The 8,288-nt window shown below is 33.0% G+C and overlaps 1 pseudogene; it reads right to left on the bottom strand.

The window, feature by feature from the left end:
* Nucleotides 1-5,742: 5,742 nt before the first annotated feature.
* LOC149169537 (triacylglycerol lipase OBL1-like) lies at nucleotides 5,743-7,592 on the bottom strand (annotated as a pseudogene).
* Between the last annotated feature and the right edge of the window lie 696 nt (nucleotides 7,593-8,288).

The raw sequence follows: 8,288 nt of genomic DNA, 5'->3' as shown, positions 1-8,288 counted from the left end.
GATATTACCTTTGACTCTCTTGTGAAAAAATTTGTTGAAAGAGAGAAAGCTTTTGGAAAGAAGACAGCCCTTGAATCTTCTGAAGAGGCTGTGTGCCTTGCTCATAAATAAAAGAATCCTACTCAAGATTCTTCCAGAGGAAGAGGTGGTCAAAGAGGAAGAGGAAGATATTTCATAGGCAGGGGGGGCATACACTCTCAAGGAGAAAAGTCAGATTTTCACTACATATGCTACAAAAGAAATGGATCACATGATGCCTCTACATGCAAGTTACATTGGGACAAAATTGAGCAGCAAATAAATCAACCCAAAGGTAAAAATAATGATATAGAGAAAGTTAAAGCACCTGAATCCACTCATTATGTTGTGGCACATTGTAATATTGGAGTGAATGAAAATTTATTTAATGCTTCACTTGCTTCTTGGAAAAATGATTGGTTGCTTGATTCAGGAGCAACTTGCCACATGACTCATAAAAAATATTTTTTTTAAGAATTTACTGAGAATGTTGATGGAGCAGTATACTTTGCAGACCAATCAAAAATCAAGCCATCAGGGCTTGGCAAAATCAGGGCTTAAATTGCCTGGTCTTCCAGACTTCTTTCTGCATCATGTTCTATATCTCCTACAACTAAAGAGAAACTTGTTGTCCTTGGTCCACATCCGCTAGCAAGGTCACTCCATTCATATGTTTGATGGCAACTTTGAGTTGAGAAAAGCATCTGACCACTCACTTGTCATGAGGGGAATAGAAGAAGAAAGGCTTCTCAAGCTGCAAGGTACCTCTGCTCGTGCACAACATTTCTCATACAATTCTCATTATCAAGAAGGTAAACTTCCATCAAGTTTATTATGGCATGCTAGATTTGGACATTTGAACTATGATAGCCTCCGCTTGTTGAAGAAAAATGGTGTTGCTGGTTTGCCTACAATTCCTAGGAAACTTAAGCAATGTGATGTTTTCATTCTAGGAAAGAATACCAAATAGTGTTTTCATGATTCACATTCAACAGCACATAGAAAACTTGAACTCATTCATTCAGATTTATGTGGGCCAATGCCTATTCCTTCTGCAAATGGAAATAAATATATGATGACAGTTATTGATGACTACACCAGAATGGGTTGGGTTTATTTATTGAAGAACAAATTTGATGCTTTTCAAACATTCAAGAACTTTCATACATGGATTTAAAATGATGCACAATCTCATATTAGCTCTATTCACACTGATAATGGAAAAGAATACACTTCAAATGAATTTGAAAACTATCTTCACCAACATGGGATCAAACATCAAAGAACTGTGCCTTATAATCCCCAACAGAATGGTGTAGCTGAAAGAATGAATAGAACAATCTTAAATATGGTACGCTCGATGATATTTTTCAAAAATGTGAAGTTGATGTTTTGGGCTGATGCAATTCTATGTGTTGTATATATAAAGAATAGATGTCCATCTAATGCTATTAAAAACAAGACTCCATATGAAATGTGGTATGGGCACATTCCTTCAGTAAAGCATCTCAGGGTCTTTGGTTCCACCTGTTATGCCTTGATACCAAAAGTACATACAAACAAACTTGGTGCAAGAAGTCGTAAGTGTATCTTCCTGGGGTATTCAAACACCTCCAAATCATATTGTCTCTATGATGAAGTCAATAAAAATTTGTTGTATCTAGATATGTAATCTTTCATGAATCATCCAAAACTGACAATGTTGTTGAGCGGCAACTTGATCGCTTGGATAGATTCCCAAATGCAAAATCATTTCAAGAATTTGATAATCAAATTCCACACCTTGAAGGGGGGATTCCTATACTAGATCAACATGTGGAATATTCTTCTGAAGAACTCTCTCCCCCGCATGAAACTACAACAACGGATGATGCTTTAAGTGATGTGATTGATAGAATTGGGAGACTCAATCTTGATTCAGTCCCAACTCAATCAATGGAGCAGCCTGGACCATCTGAGAAAGGTCCCCAAAAATGGCTGATAAAGACACTTGAAATTGTTCATCCTGATGAGGTTGGAAAGACAGGAACTAAAAATTCAAACCGGCAAAATGGAGGTGATGTAGATAACTCTGATTCACCTGGTGATATGGATGTTTCTTATGATTGTGAATTGAATTTGTCTAAAAATTTTGAACCAACTTCCTTCAAAGAAGCTGCTTCTCATGATGAATGGAAAGAAGCGATGCAAAAGGAGTATGATGCCCTGATAAAGAATGGCACTTGGAAGCTGGTTGATCCTCCATTAGGAACCAAACCAATTGGCTGCAAGTGGGTCTACAAGAACAAGTATAAAGCAGATGGCTCACTTGACAAGCACAAAGTCAGGCTTGTGGCAAAAGGTTTTGCACAGAAGGAAGGGGTCGATTATGAGGAGACCTTTTCTCCCACAGCAAAATGGGCTACCATCCAGACACTCTTTGCCCTAGCAGCTCAGAATGGTTGGAAAGTCCATCAAATGGATGTAAAAACTTCTTTCTTGAATGGAGATCTAAAAGAGAATGTTTTTATGTCCCAGCTGGAAGGATTTGCTATGAAAGGAAATGAACATAAGGTATGCAAACTTGTGAAATCCTTGTATGGCCTCAAACAAGCACCGCGAGCCTGGTATGAAAAACTAACTAAGCATCTTCTGAAACTCAATTTCAAACATTATGATCTTGATGATGCAACTTTATTTGTCAAGAAAGTTGGCAAAAGAGTTGTATATCTTGTGGTATATGTAGATGATATTTTGATGACAGGGAACAATGAAAGCTACATTGCATCTATAAAGAAGGAATTGAGGAAAGGTTTTGAAATGACCGGTTTGGGCTATGTTCATTACTATCTTGGTATTGAAGTAACTCAACATCCAAAGTCCATATTTCTTTCTCAAAAGAAGTACATTGGAGATCTGTTGAATAGGTTTGGCATGACAGAATGCAATCCTCTTACTACTCCAATGGAACAAAACTTAAAGCTCACATCCATTTAAGGAAAAGAATTTGAGGACGTAACAAAGTATAGACAGCTTGTAGGAAGTCTCAACTACCTAACTACTACCAAACCAGACATTTTGTTTGTTGTTGGAATCCTCTCCAGGTTTATGAAAAAGCCTTGTGAGGGACATTGGTCTACTGCAAAAAGAGTTCTAAGGTATTTGAAGGGAAGTCAAGACTTTGGAATCAAATATACACAGGTGGACGACTTCAGCTTGATTGGATACTCTGATTTAGACTTCGATGGAGACAAAGAAATTGGGGTATCTACTTCAGGTTATGCTATGAGTCTTGGATCAGGAGCTATCTCCTGGAGATCATGCAAACAATTAGTTCCAGCAGATTCCACAACGGAAGTAGAATATTTGGTAGCAGTTGAGGCAACAAAAGAAATTGTGTGGCTCAGGAAAATTATTGAAGATTTGCAGGTAAAACAAGTACAATCAACTCCACTCATGATTGACAATACCTCGGCAATAAAATTGGCCAAGAATCCAAAGTTCCATGATCGAACGAAGCACATCAATACTAAATATCATCTTATTCGACATCATGTTGAGGCCAAAACAATCCACCTCTGCCATTGTTCCACTAATGAGCAAATTGCAGACATCTTCACCAAAGCGCTTGGAAGAGAAAAGCTTGAAAGATTCAAAACGATGCTTGGACTTACCAACATCCCTTCAAATTAAGGGGGGATATGTTGACACCTAATCATCAGGATTGGTGAATAAGTGAAATTAATGTAAATAAATAATAGAGAATAGGAATAGTCACCGGGAGATGTAATGAACAATCTCTCCCTCATGTATATAATAAAGACCAACCTGAATGAAGAAAAACGAATTGTTTTTGAGGAGTTACTGCCTGGTCTGACAAATAATATTAATATTAATAGTTAAATGTTATTAATATCAATAATTAACGTTAAATTTAATATTAAAAACTCAATATAACCCAATTTTATAAGTTCTAATATTAATGAAAACATTAAATAATTTAATATTAAATTCTAATAATACAAACCTAAAAATTAAAACACAATAATCTAAACTTAATATAATGTGAAAACATATTAATACCTAATATAACATAAAAATATATTAATATTAAATTAATTATATTTTAATAAAATTGGATTTTGATTTTGTTATTAAATGTAGATATTTATATTAATATCATTATGAATATAATTAAGTATAAAATTAATAAATAGCAAGTTTATTATCTAATTTAAAAAAAAAAAAAAATTCTCAAAACAGAAAATTGTATGTTTTAAGAATGTCTTAAATAAAAATATTAATAATATAAATCTAAAATTACTCATTTGCTTATGGCCCCTCTCAAATTTAATGTTTTCTTTAAGCTACATTTCATGCCACCATTATCTTGGTTTCCCTGTTTATGAAAACAAAAGATTATATATTGTTAAGATTTAGTAAATTAAAACAAAAAAATAATATTTTCAATTATTATTAACTTATTATGTTATTAATTACTTGAATATAAATAAACCAAACATTAAGGGGTAATTGTGAATTGTGGTTGTTTAAATAAGTTTTGAAACACAATTTTACATGTTCAAGTTGTAAATTGGTTTAAAATGATTAGTTTTCACCATTTTAAATATATATATATATATATATATATATATTATATACTAAGTTTATATATTTGTAAGTTTTCATGAATGAATAGATTAAAACATAATAATATAAATTTAAAATGATTCATTTCATTATCTGGACTGTAGATCAAGTTTATATATCCATTTTCAATAAAAATGAAATCAAAGTAACTACAAATTTATAGAAAGATCCAAGCTATTAATCCATTACATGTTTATTGTAGGTTTATAAGCATCTAATTTTTTGAGTATTTTAATTTAAAAATATGGAAATTGTATTAGCTCGATATAGTTTCTTCAACAAAAAAATACATATTTGAACAATAAATAAGTCTGAAAATGAGAGATCCTTTTAATCATCCTTTCACTTTTTGTATTGTCTACATGGAAACAATTAACAATACTTGTTTTGTATAAATGGTTTTTAGCGTTTTTATTCCTAATTTAAACATGAACATGTAGCTATAATGTGGCTGGAGAGATAGTAACACAAGGTTCTTGGCATTTGTGGTAGATGTTATTGTCTATATTATGTTTTTATTAGCTGAATGGTTTGTTGAAGGAAGATTGAGGAAACACAAACAAATAATATATAATAATTAAGACTAAGTTTAGTTGTACAGGAATAAAAGAATTTATATAAGTAATTTGTCCATTCAGGATCATCGCTGTTTATTTTATTTAAAATTTTGGGATGATAAATAAGATGGGCCATTTTTATAATAACAATTTAAGATCAATTATTTCAATTTTAATAATATACAAAACATTGAACATCAATATTAAAAATCTTAAACCTAAACCTACTGACCTAAAACCTAATCATACTAATCTAAAACCATAAAGCTAAACCTAGTTCCTTAAAACAATATTATTAAGATATAAACCTATTATTGTAAAAACTTAACATCTAAAACCATTTTCAAAATAGTGACTTCTCAACTAAATATTGTTATTACTTTATGAATGTCTGGTTTAAAAGACCTTGTTTCTCCTCTCCACAAAGAAATATATAAAACCTAACATAATAATATGGATGAACATTAGATAGAACTCTTATTCTCATCTCCACAGAGAAAGAAACAAAACCTAACATAATAGTATGGATGAACATTTGCTAAATCCCTAGAATTATCAGCCCTACTATCCTGAAGAGCGCTGACAATTTCGTTTCTTTGAAGTCCCTTCCTTTTGTGTATTGCAAGAATAAACTCTGCACCAATTCCCACACAGCATTTATGCTTAGGGAGATGAACTATAATAGCGAGAAATTTCTATTGGGCTCCTCTAGAAGATTCTGTCAAAAAATAAACCATTTAATATGAGTGTGAGGTTGAACAAAATATTGTATCAGAAATGAAACTAGATTTTCTGGTTGAAGAGAATATGAAGAGCAGTAGTATAAATACCTTCTCTTTGTAGCAGCTATTGTAGTAAAGGGATACACCAAAGTTATTGTACTCAAATATTGGATCGTTGAAGGGAAGTCTGGGAACTAGGTCATTGCAGTAGACGATTCTAAAATATGTGGGTACTGTTTCGTTTATGTTCTTGTTCATAAACTCTGCGAATGCTTCATCTCCAACTCTTGGTTGTCCGAATGTATAAACACCAACCATTTTATCCAATAGCGCCTCTTCCTTGTGTATAAATAGTATTAGTGGAAACATCACAGCCAAGGCTCCACCAAGGCTATGACTTGTTATAATGAATTTTGCATTTCTGTGAACTTGTAATAATTCTTTCAATTTCTTACGAAGAACATAATAAGCCAAAGGCTTTTCAGTATATTCTTTATCAATATCAACAATAGGCACAACACTATCAAAATTACTATGATTATCGAAGATCTGGGGGTTTTGTGAGCAGTTTGCAAGACCCAAAGCTTCCAGAAATCCAAGATGAACCTTTTCGATTTGACTGAATTCATACCATGAGAAATTGATATATGTTTCCTAGTCATCTGCATTAAATGGCTCTGTTCCTCTGAAGGCTATCACTATTAGTTGGGCGTCCACCTCCTTATCACAGAATATAAAGGCTTGCATTGATTTCTTTTGCAAGTGATCTGATTATATACAAGTCAATCTTAACATCAATTAATGAATGAACAATTATTTTCTCTATATATATATAATATGACTGAATCATAGATTATTGAAGCCAAAGAGTTGCATATACACCGTTCCAGCAATCTAAGAACTCCACGAAGTGCATCTGCAGGATCAGGTTGAAATATTTATTAAATCAAATCGAGTTTTGCATGAATAACCAAGTACTAAAATTCATGGAAACTAAACACTACCTCCCAATGTTCTATGACTCTATTTCTGATAACCAGTTTGTTTTCATAAGCTACAGTTGAAGCCATGGCACAAAGGCCTACATAGAAATTTTTCCCGGGTTCAATGGTTGAGTCAATAAGTCCCCTGGTTCTGCCATGATACAAGTTTACACAATGCTCAAGAAGGCCGATGATACTGAGGAACGTGTCAGACACTCTTCTCGGTATTATGATTCTTTGGCTTGAACAAATAAAAACATTCACTCAAACCCTAATTAATGATGTTGGCTAAGGGTGAATTCCTTATTCAATTTTTCAATATATTAAGAAGAGTTCTATGAGAAAGAAACAGACCAATAAAAATCACCAGTCCCTAACTCATGATGTTCGTTGAGGATAAAATCCTTAAACTTAATTCTTAATACTTTAAAATCACGTATAAAATAAAGAAAAAGATGAATAAAATCACTAGTGAGTGGCCTGAAGAGTGTTTTTAGCAATCCACCATTTCTTGAAAGCAGATTTAAATAGAATTCTATCCAGATCCCCAAGTTGGCTAATGGCACAACAACAATCTGGATAAGTTTTATCAATATAAGCGAAACCCTGATTTTCCAAGTCTGATTCACGTTTGATTTGATGGAGTTGGGGCATTCTAAAACATCGAATCTCAATGCCCCCATCAAGAAAGGACTGAAGAGAACCTGATCTTAATGCCCCTGAAGAAGAGATAGCAGGAAAAGGGAGAAAATGCAAACACCCAAGAAACTTTATGAGATGCTCGACGAAGAAACTTTACGTTACTTATCCATGTTGCGAGTTATTCCTCCATGTTCTAACAACCATACATTTAAGAATTTAAATCAACATTAGGTCAGGTTTATGACATGCTGGGCGAAGAAACTTTACGTTATTTGTTGAGAACCTCCATGTTCTAACAACCATACGTTTAAGAATTTAAATGGATATTCATTTCACATGCATAGAGAATTTTTAATTATTTTTAATTTAAGTTTTTTAATCTCTATACGTGGCCATAAACAAGACCCATCGGAAATACACCTTTCCACTACTATGCCAAGTGTATGTTTAAGTTGTGTGTTACATTTTCTAGTCTTCTGATTATGGTTAATCCTGATAGGTGTTAATTAACAAATGGCATGGTAAATTTTTAATGGAGCTTTGTAAAAAATTAATTTAAACAATGTTTAATCATGTGATTTAGATATGCAGGGAAGTTAGTAGTGTGAATTCAATCCATTGATATTGTGGCAACTACGAGAATATGCTGGCATCATTCAATTGAAACTATCCGATCAATTTTTTTGATTAGTAAAATCATTAAAGTGCCCAACTCCAATAGGAGGGATGCCTATCGA

Source organism: Pinus tabuliformis, chromosome 4_2, assembly GCF_031772625.1.
Source record: "Pinus tabuliformis cultivar Carrire ecotype Pingquan chromosome 4_2, CPIR1, whole genome shotgun sequence".
Lineage (NCBI taxonomy): Eukaryota > Viridiplantae > Streptophyta > Pinopsida > Pinales > Pinaceae > Pinus > Pinus tabuliformis.
The sequence above is the reverse complement of the archived record's forward strand: the minus strand, read 5'-3'. Positions and strand labels throughout refer to the sequence as shown.